At 42.3% G+C, this 13,585-nt stretch overlaps 4 non-coding genes across 4 annotated transcripts; 3 read left to right on the forward strand and 1 right to left on the reverse strand.

Annotated features, from left to right (window-relative positions):
- Window positions 1–8,723: 8,723 nt before the first annotated feature.
- On the forward strand, window positions 8,724–8,795 carry trnap-agg (transfer RNA proline (anticodon AGG)). The gene has a single exon. It is a non-coding gene; the product is annotated as a tRNA-Pro (tRNA).
- A 255-nt stretch (window positions 8,796–9,050) lies between these two features.
- Window positions 9,051–9,123, forward strand: trnaf-gaa (transfer RNA phenylalanine (anticodon GAA)). Its single transcript has one exon. It is a non-coding gene; the product is annotated as a tRNA-Phe (tRNA).
- Window positions 9,124–9,973: 850 nt separating this feature from the next.
- Window positions 9,974–10,045, forward strand: trnaq-cug (transfer RNA glutamine (anticodon CUG)). Its single transcript has one exon. It is a non-coding gene; the product is annotated as a tRNA-Gln (tRNA).
- A 3,307-nt stretch (window positions 10,046–13,352) lies between these two features.
- Window positions 13,353–13,424, reverse strand: trnaq-uug (transfer RNA glutamine (anticodon UUG)). The gene has a single exon. It is a non-coding gene; the product is annotated as a tRNA-Gln (tRNA).
- Window positions 13,425–13,585: the final 161 nt, after the last annotated feature.

The following is a 13,585-nucleotide window of genomic DNA, read 5'->3' on the forward strand; positions in this document are numbered from 1 at the left end:
GTTCTGTAAACATTTGAGAAAGTTATTGTTATCATAGCGGGGACCCGACACATATCACTGAGAGCTGGTATCAGTTGTTTTTGGTTCACCTCGAGCCGCTGGAGGAGGGTGTGGGCCCTGGCGCTGTGGCAGAGGCCGAAGAGCTCTCACAGGAGGAGGGGGAGGGCGAGCTGGGCCCGCAGGCTTTGGTGGTTGTGGGGCCTGGCGTTTTTTGGTTGGTATCTGGGGGCTCGCAGCAAAAGAGTGGGATAGTCTAGTTCCAGCATGCACCAGTTGTTCCATTTTCTCTGAGAAGCACAGAAGTGGAGATGCTGGAGAGAGTGATAATGTTTCCGGTGAGAGGGATTTTTGCTCTGGTGTTAATCGGAGGCTGTAATATGCTGCCCTGGTTTTCCTGGCTGTTTTCCAGAAAGTCGTCTATGGGTGCTGTATCTTGGAGCAGTGCTGGTATGTCACAGTCTGTCTGTGGTGAGCTCTGTGGGCAGGGCTCAGCTGAGATTGTGTCCGTGAGCAGAGGTTGTTGTGGCTGAGTGGTGTTATCACTGTCCTTGTGTGATGTGTCAACCGCGTGTCCATTCAGGTGCTGAAGTGAAATCCTGTGGTCATTCATACTGTATCCAGGTGTGTGTGTGCCATTCAGGTTGAGTGGATTGGCACACATTGCAGAAGGATGACGGAGGGAGAAGTAGATATTGTCCTTTAGCACTCTTGAACCAAGTTTGTTTGGGTGGTGGCCATCCTGTTGAAACAGTTGCCTCTGACTCCAGAAAAGATTGAAGTTGTCAATAAAGTTCACTCCTTTTATATTGCAGGTTTTTTTGCAGCCATGTATTAAGCCCAAGCAACCGTGAAAACCTGTTTGTTCCTCTTGCTGGGAGTGGTCCACTGATGAATGTTTGAACTTTCAGTCTTTTAAGTGTTTCAAAAAGTTCATTGAAATCCTTTTTAAGAAGTTCCGACTGCTCTTTATGAATATCATTCTTCCCCACATGAATGATGAGTCGATTTGCAGTCTTATGTTTCATCAGAATGTTCTGAAGTTCCCTGTTTACATCAGAAGTTGTTGCTTGTGGAAGGCAGCACGTTGTTGTATACCTGCTATTAATGTTTCTGATTACGGAGTCGCCCACTATCAGAGTCCTGGGCTTGGCTGCACTGTGAGCTGAGTGCCGCTGTCTGCTCGACCTTGAGCCCCAGTTAGCATCAGTGTTAGCTACTGGCTGATTCTGTCTGTGTGCGATCACATTCATCAAATTTGGGGATTCCTCATTCATTAATACTTCAAATCGGTTCTCAAGATGTATAGGCGGTGGTAGGAGACCAGTGTTTGCAGTCCTTGTCAGAGCCGTATCTGGGGTAGAGGATGCTACTGCAGTAATATGTGATGCTCGTGACAATCTGATGTCTCGAGTGCCTTTGGGTCTCGCACCCTGTTTGTGCCATCGATTAGTAAAACGATCGGCTTGTTTCTCTACACTCAGTATGGCCTGTCGAGAAGCACTAGATTCATGGGACTCACCGGCTGTATGCTGAGGACGTCCATGACGAAGCTCTGTTGTGTGTTCTGTCTGGTTTGGTGGTCCCGCAATTAACTTTGTTTCAAGAATTGCAATCCTTTGTAAAAGTCTGTGGCAGTTGGAGCAGCAAGTAGATTCCAGAGGAGGCATTTTCTTATCCTTATGAATGTAGGCAGTTGTGTTTTCTCTTCCCCGGAATGTAAGCTTTCAGTGGGAGGCTGGTCGAATACAATAATTCTGCTTTTTTTTGTAGTAATCCAAGCGTTTGAGCACTGTGCTGAAGTTAAAATTAGGTGATAAAAGGAGATAAAATATAGAAATATAAAAGCGATAGAGCAAAGCGCGGAGCAGTAAGCGAGAGCGTCCGAACAGTAGCTGAGCAGGAAGTAGTCGTCATCAGTAGTAATTATCGTCATCTTTGCAACAGGTAAGTCTATTCTTCATGACTGTATAATCGATCATTATTTATTCATAAACAGTGTTTGTTTTTAGACAATTAAACATGCCAATAAAGCTAGCTAGCGTTTAATAGCACACGTTTTCTTCTGTACATGTGAACCTGCAACTTTACCATGATATACAGCAGGGCCGTGCAGAGACCTCTGGAGGGGCAGGTGCTCAAAGTATAAAAGGGGGCACATGCGGAACAAGGCTTTAAATAGGGCTGTGCTCAAAATATCAATACAGTAATATATCAATACAGATGATTCTGTATTGATACAGTAGCAAATGCATTGATGCAGTTTTGAAAAAGAAACAGAACAGAAAAGACAAATTTTACGTTTAAAAGTTAAAAAAAATTATGAATGTGCAGTGTGCACCTATTAATAACTCTGGGATTAGAAACTGAAGTACCTTAAGTTGTCCCAACCTGATGGCTTTTTCTTCTCTGTTATACAGAATAATAAAGAACAGCTGTTATAGTAAACTGTGTAGGACAAAATCAACGTGGCCCATGTTTCGTATAATATAGTTTTATTTAATGCCATATCAGCATCTATGGCTATTTTCATGGCATAAACTGATTTACACAAATACAAGAGTTACATTTATACAATGAAAATAAAAACAAAGCAAACAGAAACAGCAATTAATAATTTACAAGATTTTTAACATTAATGTGATACCTGTTCTGGTACATTCTTACTAAAGTCCTTAAGTGAGTTTGCTGCCTTTGCTGTTGTTGTTACTGCTGCTACTACTGATACTGCTGGAGCTGATCTGAGACTGTAGACATTAAAACAAACATATAGAGATATATTAGCTGATTAAATCATTTTTATGTGACCATGACAAGATGTAAAGATTGCTGACAGTGTTTGGAACCTTCACTAGCTCACTGACCTGCTGTAAAGCTGCAGATTCTGCCCAGGCCGCTATAATATAATAATATAATAATAGTAGCCTATATAATAGTATTAGGGGAGATGTTCACAGAGGCTTCTGCACACAAAACATAAGATATTTGTAAGCTAACGGTATGTGATAATAAGCCTAAACTCTTACCAGATTTGTGATGATAATTTTTATGGCACTATACGTTTTTTTAAATAAATACTGTAATAATAATAATAATAATAAAGTAAAAATAATAGTTTTTAGTCAAATAACATAAAAAGACCAGACCCCTCGACGCCCGTGAAACTTTTCTCCCTCAAACAGCAAGCTAACGTTACTTCTACAGCCTACACACAGCAATATAAACAACATCTCAGCATGCTCTTCACGTCGTTCTTGTAAAATAATAATAATAATAAGTAAACAAACATCAAAATCACTTCGCTGAGAATAAAACACCACTTACCAGCAGCCGCAGAGTTGAAGATATCCTCTGGCAGTGCGCGTAGCCGCGCGAAATCAAAAAATGCGCGTGCAGCGTGAGGAATCGTCCCGGACGAGTTCGTCAGGTGAAAGGTCATCATGTGGGTCATTATATTTACGGCTAAATTATTATTCATTAATTTTACTAATAGTTAGATTGGGCAGGCATCCACAAAAGGGCCTTTAATTACAAAAAAAAGGAGAGGAAATTTTGCCTTGACAAAAGGGCACTTTGGGCACCAAGGGGCAAAAGGGCAGGTGCTCGAGCACCCAAAGCCCCCCCCCCTCTGCACGTGCCTGATATACAGTAAAAAACATGCCACTACTGTCAAGATAATTAGCCGACCGCTAATTAAGCTATATCCTCCTTAACTCTTCGGGGTCGCCGATCACGCCGGCGTGATCAAGTTACATGACCAGTTTAAGACGTCGAAGCATAAAAACAAAGTCACGTTGAGCGCTGCCGTCCACTTCTGTCGAAAGTGCTGGCTTGAAATTCTATTTTACTTTTTGTTTTGTGTTGATAGACCAAGTAAAAACGGAGATATGATCATTTAAACTTTATATAAAAAAATACTGACGCGTTCGTAAAAGAACGCAAGATGGGATGCGACAGGCGTTGCATTTATTCTAATAACTTCGTCGGTTTTTGTCATAAAACAAAACGGAGAAAAATTTGTGAATCTGCTGACTCTGCTATTCAGGCTGCACATTTTAGGGAATGGAGGAGGAGCCAACTGAGTTAAGACGCAAAATTGAAAGGCAGAGGATTTACGGAGTTGACAAAGAGAGACATATATACGTTATATATAGAGAGAGAGATTATTGCTAGTTTTTGGAAGAGTTTGAGTAGATTTTGAGAGTAGTTTAGGAGTAGTGTAGATAGTTTAGGTAGTTTAGGAGTAGTTTAGGTAGTTTAGGAGTAGATTTAGCTAAACTGTTTTGAGGAGAGGCACAGATAAAAAATAAAAATAAAAAACACCTGATATTTGCTGTAAATAGTTGTATGTATAATTTGATTTTGTGTTCATTTTACCTATTGTATGGTATATTTGCACTATTGAGGAACCCCTCTTACTCAAGGAATGAAATCCCTGTAATGTAGATATCTGTGTAATTGTACATGAATTGTTTTGTAGAGTTTCTAAGCAAAAAAGAAAAGAAAAAACGCCTATTGCCACACCTGCTTTTTGCTGCATATAGTTTAATTTTATCTCAATTTTAAATTGTTTATGTTGTATTTGCACTATTTGCGAACCCTCATACTCTGGGAATGCAAGGCCTTAAATATAGCTCTCTGAATAATTGTGTGCACAACATTTTTTAAAAAGTGGCTGAGCTAAAAAGAAAGAAAAAAAGCCTATGGCTACACACGCTTTTTTTTGTAAATCATATTTTTTTTGTATATAGGTTGATTATATCTGAATTGTACCTGTATATGTTGACATTTACAACTTGTGTTTACATTTTAAGCCTTTTAAAATGCTTCATTGAGCATGTTTGTGTTTTTTGTAGTAGAAAAGCTATAATTTTTCTATTCGGATTTTGTGTTTTTTGTGTGATTTTGGGTCCAGTATGTTGATAGGGTACATCAAAGTGAAAAACTAATTGTCTGATCATATAGGTGATGTTGTGCTGAAAAAAATTATACCAAACATTGGTATGGTAAACATTTTTTTATGTTGCAAAATTTAAAAAAAATAAAAGTACTCAAAAACGGCCAAAATAGCCCAAGACTCCGAAGGGTTAAACCATTTTTTTGTTGTTGTTAATTTAGTATTTTTTTGTGTCATTCATTACATTATTTTGACCACAAGAAGATTTTTACTAAAACCTTTAAAAAAAAAGTTTAATTCATATATGTTATACTATACTATGTTATACACCAGTATACATATTTATGTTATCTTTTTAAATACTATGTTATACATATTTAAAAAGACATGAATAGGCAAAAACAAGTGTTTTTTTGTTTCAACAAATGATTCTCAACTATGTTATAAAAGATATACCAAAACGATTTGATATACCATTTTAAGTTTTAGATCTGTTTGATGATCATATTATTATGAATTGTCATAAACGCCTTTATGTTATATTTGGTGTTTCTTAGTAATCTCTGCAACAAAAGCTAAACAAAACAAAACGATTTAAGCATGGCATGATACCAGCAAGATTGTACCAAGAAGTGTTATTTATTTTCTTATTAATAAGTTCATCACACTATTTACAATTTGTACACAAGGCAATTCAAAGTGATTCACAGTTGTATAAAAACAATAATGCTTATGCTCATAATAATAATAATAATCATTAATTATTATAATATTATAATAATTAATTACATAAAAAAGAAATGCTGTAGTAATATACTTTCAGTTGGAATATGACAGCTATGTAACGCTCTGTTTCTGCCTGTGTCCTTTCAGATTATGTATGCATACCCGGTTTTACGAAGAACCTCTGAGGGTCGACTCCTTCGTGTTGGCAGGGAGGGCCAGGTGTAAGGAGGAGGTCCTGGCTGAGGCCACTGCCTTTGTGAGGCAGAATGGAGGGAATCCTGGAGACCAGTTCCTGGTTCTGGCTCACAGCAAGATCCAGTTTGGGAAACACCAGGGTCAGAGGTTCCTGTGGCTGCTGGAGAACTCACTGGGGTATGCTTGCTATCTGGTCAGCAGCATTTTGGGGGAGGAGGAGAGGGACAACCCGCTGTCGGACAACAAACACCTGTTCCTCAGATACACCTCGTAGATCAGGGAAGTAGGCGAGGCTGTGGAGGTGTATCAGAAAAAACAGGCCATGCTGCAGGAGGCCCAGAGGACAGGAGACTCTGGATGTCTGATGGTGGAGTTTGGGGATTTTAAGGGTAGGTCAATGAAGGAGGTGTATGAGGACCCAAGCAAGGAGGCCCAGGCTCTCATCACCTACCTGAAGAAGGCAAAGGCCAGGCCTAACACCAATATGGCCCTTTTCAAAGCACACGTGCTGAAGAGGCAGGCTCCAGCCCACGTGCCCACCACCACTGTACCCACTGCATCTGTCCTCACTGCTGCTGTGCCCACTGCCACTGTGTCTGTTCCTCCTCCACCTACTGCCACTAAGAACAGGCCACTGCTGGCGACCAATGTGAAGGCCCTGTTGGCGCGGGGGAAGCATTTATTTGCTTCACAGCTGGCAAAAAAGATTTTGTCTCCAGCCAAACCCTGTAAGTGAATTGCAAGCTTTAAAATCATTACAGTATATATTATGCAGTATATATGTCTAACGAAAATACGTGTTCAACAGCTGCAGGACCACGTGTACATCCTGCGTCTGAGTCCGCAGCCCGGAGACAGCTCTTTACATGTGGTGAGTATCACTTAACGCATACAAGTGTGTTGGTGACATGTGCTTAGTGTTTTATGTTATTTTACAGACTCTGCTGCTACGGATTTTTTTGAGGAGGAAGATGACCTGGAGATGGCAACTGTAGCCTCGCAAGCTGAGGAACAACTTCCTCAAGGTATGTAAATCTTAAACAATATTTTACAAACAATTACAAATAAAACAAAACAGTATTTTTTAAATGACATATTATTTTATTTCACAACACAGAGGAATGGCACTTCTCAGGTGTCAATCTACATTCACTCTTTGAGTGAACATCCTCAAAGGAAAAAAGATAATTTAAAGGTGTATGTAAAAGGTTTTATTTCATTTTTTATCGTAATCACTGACTAAAGCTCATTCTTGTCATCTCACACTTCCCCCACTCCCCTTGGAATAAGTGGCTGTTGTAGTGTTTGGTCTGCTTCGCTTCACACTTGGCTGATCCCATCTTTTTTTCTTCTTGTATTTCTTCTAATGGTGCTTGGATGAAAAACAGGATGATTTTCACTGCTTCCTTCCATCTTTTCATCATCATGTCATCTCTCTACTAATCATACATGCTTTGCAGTAAACCGTGTAATCGCAGTAGCTGTCCAGCAGAGCTGAGAAAGTCATGCAGTGAAAGTCTAAAACAATAAGATAATTTTGTTGTGTTTTTTTACGCTCCAGCCACTGCAGGCTCGAGAGGCCCTGCTCCTGCCCCGGCTCGTGCTACTGCCCCTGCTCCTGCCCCTTATCCTGCTCCTCCAGCATTGTGGACCCCTGGCCAGGTGTCCCAGTCGCCTGCAGAGCTTCCTGTCCACTGGAAAGAGCAACTCCCATCTTTCCAGCAAGGCCTTCAACCCCTGTCCCTCTGCACCAGGACCATCCTCACTACAGCCACCCACAGGACTGCAGCGCCCTGCCCAGCCTCCTCTGCAGTCTCCTCCTCTGCGCCCTGCCCAGCCTCCTCTGCAGTCTCCTCCTCTGCGCCCTGCCCAGCCTCCTCTGCAGTCTCCTCCTCTGCGCCCTGCCCAGCCTCCTCTGCAGTCTCCTCCTCTGCGCCCTGTTCAGCCTCCTCTGCGTTCTCCTCCACAGCCTTCTGTCCAGCCAAGTGCTGGCTCTGCTCCTGCAACATCAACTGGGTCCAGTGTTGCAGACCAGGCTCCTGTAAGTAAGCTTCTCATTATTCGTGTGCAGGTGCTGCAGCGTGATTTCCAATGACCACAAAAAAAGAGGCCGCATTTCCTCTGTGCTGGAAACTTTGCACTGGCTACCTTTTAATTGTAGATTTAATAAAAAAATTGCCCTTTAAGCCATGCAAGCTGAAATGTTTGCGGCCCGGCAGCAGCAGGGAGGATGTATGTTTCGGCTCATTGGTATAGGGGTATGATTCTCGCTTAGGGTGCGAGAGGTCCCGGGTTCAAATCCTGGACGAGCCCATTATTAGGCTTTGCTTTTAATCTCTTCAGCCTGATTAGGGCAACCAGGATATTTATATCCCGGGTTTCGGCAGAGGAACCACGTCCGCCTCTTTTAGTCTACCTGATTCCACCTAGCCTCATCGCTATCTGCCTCTCAGACAGCCAGCTATCAGGAAGTGTTGGTTCCATGGTGTAATGGTTAGCGCTTTGAATCCAGCGATCCCAGTTCCAATCTCGGTAGAACCTTTTTAGGTTCTTTGCGGAAGGGTGGGAAAAAACAGAGGTGATGCGCAACTGCTGACGTGGCAGTGAAATTGCACAAAGCACATTCATACTGTATCCAGGTGTGTGTGTGCCATTCAGATTGATTGGATTGGCACACGTTGCAGAAGGATGACGGAGGGAGAAGTAGATATTGTCCTTTAGCACTCTTGAACCAAGTTTGTTTGGGTGGTGGCCATCCTGTTGAAACAGTTGCCTCTGACTCCAGAAAAGATTGAAGTTGTCAGTAAAGTTCTAAAGTTTAATTGTAGATTTAATCAAAATATTGCGCTTTAAGCCATGCAAGCTGAAATGTTTTCGGCCCGGCAGCAGCAGGGAGGACGTATGTTTCGGCTCGTTGGTCTAGGGGTATGATTCTCGCTTAGGGTGCGAGAGGTCCCGGGTTCAAATCCCGGACGAGCCCATTATCAGGCTTTGCTTTTAATCTCTTCAGCCTGATTAGGGCAACCAGGATATTTCTGATAAATTGGGGATAAAATGAGCCTGAGAGAGGCCGGTTAGCTCAGCTGGTTAGAGCGTGGTGCTAATAGTGCCAAGGTCAAGGGTTCGATCCCCGTACGGGCAACTAATTTTCTCTCTGGGACCTTCGCTCTGCTCTTCTCGAAAATGACTGGCGGTCTCCCATACATGGCTGCTGGCTAAACCGCACAAGTACCTGGCCGAAATAGCTCAGTTGGGAGAGCGTTAGACTGAAGATCTAAAGGTCCCTGGTTCAATCCCAGGTTCCGGCAGAGGAACCACGTCCGCCTCTCTTAGTCGTGGCGGTCCATTGACCAAACGGCAGCTCGTATCTACCTGATTACACCTAGCCTCATCGCTATCTGCCTCTCATACAGCCAGCTATCAGGGTGTGTTTGTTCCATGGTGTAATGGTTAGCACTCTGGGCTTTGAATCCAGCGATCTGAGTTCAAATCTCGGTGGGACCTGCATTTGCCAGGATGTGTGCAGTACCTCGTTCGAAAAAACATTTTCGGCAGCACTGAGCCGCAAGAGCTCATCTAGGTAGTGCCCCTTGAAGGGGGGGCGTAATAAGGATGGACAGCACTGGAGAGTGCAGGCATCGATCCCGCTACCTCTCGCATGCTAAGCGAGCGCTCTACCATTTGAGCTAATTCCCCTCGATGATGGAGAGGAGGTGTCCATCGCTCTCAAAGACAAAGACGAGGCGCGATCCCTAGCACGTGTGCAGGTGCTGCAGCGTGATTTCCAATGACCACAAAAAAACAGGCCGCATTTCCTCTGTGCTGGCAACTTTGCACTGGCTACCTTTTAATTGTAGATTTAATCAAAAAATTGCGCTTTGCATCCAGCGATCTGAGTTCAAATCTCGGTGGAACCTTTTTAGGTTCTTTGCGGAAGGGAGGGAAAAAACAGAGGTGATGCGCAACTGCTGACGTGGCGGTGAAATTGGCACTCTCAAACCGAGTCGGAATTGGGGAAACATGGGCTTAAAAAGCAAAGGCTTCATTTGCTCCTTGCTATCGTGCTTCTGGACTCAATATCTTAAATCCTTGCTATCGTGCTTCTGGACTCAATGACTTAAATCTCTGCTGCTCATGGGAAAAGTTGACACACGCCAAGGTTCCATGGTGTAATGGTTAGCACTCTGGGCTCTGAATCCAGCGATCCGAGTTCAAATCTCGGTGGGACCTGCTTTTGCCAGGAATGTGTGCAGTACCTCGTTCGAAAATACTTTTTCGGCAGCACTGAGCCGCAAGAGCTCATCTAGGTAGTGCCCCTTGAAGGGGGGCGTAAAAAGGATGGACAGCACTGGAGAATGCAGGCATCGATCCCACTACCTCTCGCTTGCGCCTACTGCTTCCTACCGATTGAGCCAAAGTAAGCCCAGTGTAAGCCCACGTGAGCCAATCGTGTTTCTCTGCTGTGGCTTACTTTTGACCAATCGCGTTCTCTCCTGTGGCTTACTTTTGACCAATCGTGTTTCTCTCCTGTGGCTTACTTTTGACCAATCGCCTTTCTCTCCTGTGGCTTACTTTTGACCAATCGCGTTTCTCTCCTGGCTCTGCTCCTGTGGCTTACTTTTGACCAATCGGCGACCGCTATTATTATCGTCATCTTTGCAATCTTTGCAACAGGTAAGTCTATTCTTCACGACTGTATAATCGATCATTATTTATTCATAAACAGTGTTTGTTTTTAGACAATTAAACATGCCAATAAAGCTAGCTAGCGTGTAATAGCACACGTTTTCTTCTGTACATGTGAACCTGCAACTATACCATGATATACAGTAAAAAAACATGCCACTACTGTCAAGATAATTAGCCGACCGCTAATTAAGCTATATCCTCCTTAAACCATTTTTTTGTTGTTGTTAATTTAGTATTTTTTTGTGTCATTCATTACATTATTTTGACCACAAGAAGATTTTTACTAAAACCTTTAAAAACCTTAAAAAAAAAAGTTTAATTCATATATGTTATAATATACTATGTTATACACCAGTATACATATTTATGTTATCTTTTTAAATACTATGTTATACATATTTAAAAAGACATGAATAGGCAAAAACATTCCTCTGGGCCTCCTGCAGCATGGCCTGTTTTTTTTCTGATACACCTCTACAGCCTCGCCTACCTCCCTGATCTGCGAGGTGTATCTGAGGAACAGGTGTTTGTTGTCCGACAGCGGGTTGTCCCTCTCCTCCTCCCCCAAAATGCTGCTGACCAGATAGCAGGCATACCCCAGTGAGTTCTCCAGCAGCCACAGGAACCTCTGACCCTGGTGTTTCCCAAACTGGATCTTGCAGTGAGCCAGAACCAGGAACTGGTCTCCAGGATTCCCTCCATTCTGCCTCAAAAAGGCAGTGGCCTCAGCCAGGACCTCCTCCTTACACCTGGCCCTCCCTGCCAACACGATCTTCCTCCTATTGGCCTCCTCAGTTGGCCCCATAAGGAGTCGACCCTCAGAGGTTCTTCGTAAAACCGGGTATGCATACATAATCTGAAAGGACACAGGCATAAACAGAACGTTACATAGCTGTCATATTCCAACTGAAAGTATTTTACTACATCATTTGTTTTTTATGTAATTAATTATTATAATATTATAATAATTAATGAATATTATTATTATTATTATTATTATGAGCATAAGCATTATTGTTTTTTATACAACTGTGAATCACTTTGAATTGCCTTGTGTACAAATTGTAAATAGTGTGATGAACTTATTAATAAGAAAATAAATAACACTTCTTGGTACAATCTTGCTGGTATCATGCCATGCTTAAATCGTTTTGTTTTGTTTAGCTTTTGTGGCAGAGATTACTAAGAAACACCAAATATAACATAAAGGCGTTTATGCCAATTCATAATAATATGATCATCAAACAGATCTAAAACTTAAAATGGTATATCAAATCGTTTTGGTATATCTTTTATAACATAGTCGAGAATCATTTGTTGAAACAAAAAAACACTTGTTTTTGCCTATTCATGTCTTTTTAAATATGTATAACATAGTATTTAAAAAGATAACATAAATATGTATACTGGTGTATAACATAGTATAGTATAACATATATGAATTAAACTTTTTTTTTTAAAGGTTTTAGTAAAAATCTTCTTGTGGTCAAAATAATGTAATGAATGACACAAAAAAATACTAAATTAACAACAACAAAAAAATGGTTTAAGGAGGATATAGCTCAATTAGCGGTCGGCTAATTATCTTGACAGTAGTGGCATGTTTTTTACTGTATATCATGGTAAAGTTGCAGGTTCACATGTACAGAAGAAAACGTGTGCTATTACACGCTAGCTAGCTTTATTGGCATGTTTAATTGTCTAAAAAAAAACACTGTTTATGAATAAATAATGATCGATTATACAGTCGTGAAGAATAGACTTACCTGTTGCAAAGATTGCAAAGATGACGATAATAATAGCGGTCGCCGATTGGTCAAAAGTAAGCCACAGGAGCAGAGCCAGGAGAGAAACGCGATTGGTCAAAAGTAAGCCACAGGAGAGAAACACGATTGGTCAAAAGTAAGCCACAGGAGAGAACGTGATTGGTCAAAAGTAAGCCACAGCAGAGAAACACGATTGGCTCACGTGGGCTTACTTTGGCTCAATTGGTAGGAAGCAGTAGGCGCAAGCGAGAGGTAGTGGGATCGATGCCTGCATTCTCCAGTGCTGTCCATCCTTTTTACGCCCCCCTTCAAGGGGCACTACCTAGATGAGCTCTTGCGGCTCAGTGCTGCCGAAAAAGTTTTTTCGAAACGAGGTACTGCACAGATTCCTGGCAAAAGCAGTTCCCACCAAGATTTGAACTTGGATCGCTAGATTCAGAGCCCAGAGTGCTAACCATTACACCATGGAACCTTGGCGTGTGTCAACTTTTCCCATGAGCAGCAGAGATTTAAGTCATTGAGTCCAGAAGCACGATAGCAAGGATTTAAGTCATTGAGTCCAGAAGCACGATAGCAAGGAGCAAATGAAGCCTTTGCTTTTTAAGCCCATGTTTCCCCAATTCCGACTCGGTTTGAGAGTGCCAATTTCACCGCCACGTCAGCAGTTGCGCATCACCTCTGTTTTTTCCCTCCCTTCCGCAAAGAACCTAAAAAGGTTCCACCGAGATTTGAACTCGGATCGCTGGATTCAAAGCGCAATTTTTTCATTAAATCTACAATTAAAAGGTAGCCAGTGCAAAGTTGCCAGCACAGAGGAAATTCGGCCTGTTTTTTTGTGGTCATTGGAAATCACGCTGCAGCACCTGCACACGTGCTAGGGATCGCGCCTCGCTCAATATACTCAAATGGTAGAGCGCTTGCTTAGCATGCGAGAGGTAGCGGGATCGATGCCTGCATTCTCCAGTGCTGTCCATCCTTTTTACGCCCCCCTTCAAGGGGCACTACCTAGATGAGCTCTAGCGGCTCAGTGCTGCCGAAAAAGTTTTTTCGAACGAGGTACTGCACACATTCCTGGCAAAAGCAGGTCCCACCGAGATTTGAACTCGGATCGCTGGATTCAAAGCCCAGAGTGCTAACCATTACACCATGGAACCTTGGCGTGTGTCAACTTTTCCCATGAGCAGCAGAGATTTAAGTCATTGAGTCCTGAAGCACGATAGCAAGGAGCAAATGAAGCCTTTGCTTTTTAAGCCCATGTTTCCCAAATTCCGACTCGGTTTGAGAGTGTCAATTTCACTGCCATGTCACCAGTTGC

This window comes from Siphateles boraxobius, unplaced genomic scaffold (assembly GCF_051911475.1).
Source record: "Siphateles boraxobius isolate OS27281-9 unplaced genomic scaffold, OSU_SipBor_1 269, whole genome shotgun sequence".
In the NCBI taxonomy this organism is placed as follows: Eukaryota; Metazoa; Chordata; class Actinopteri; order Cypriniformes; family Leuciscidae; genus Siphateles; species Siphateles boraxobius.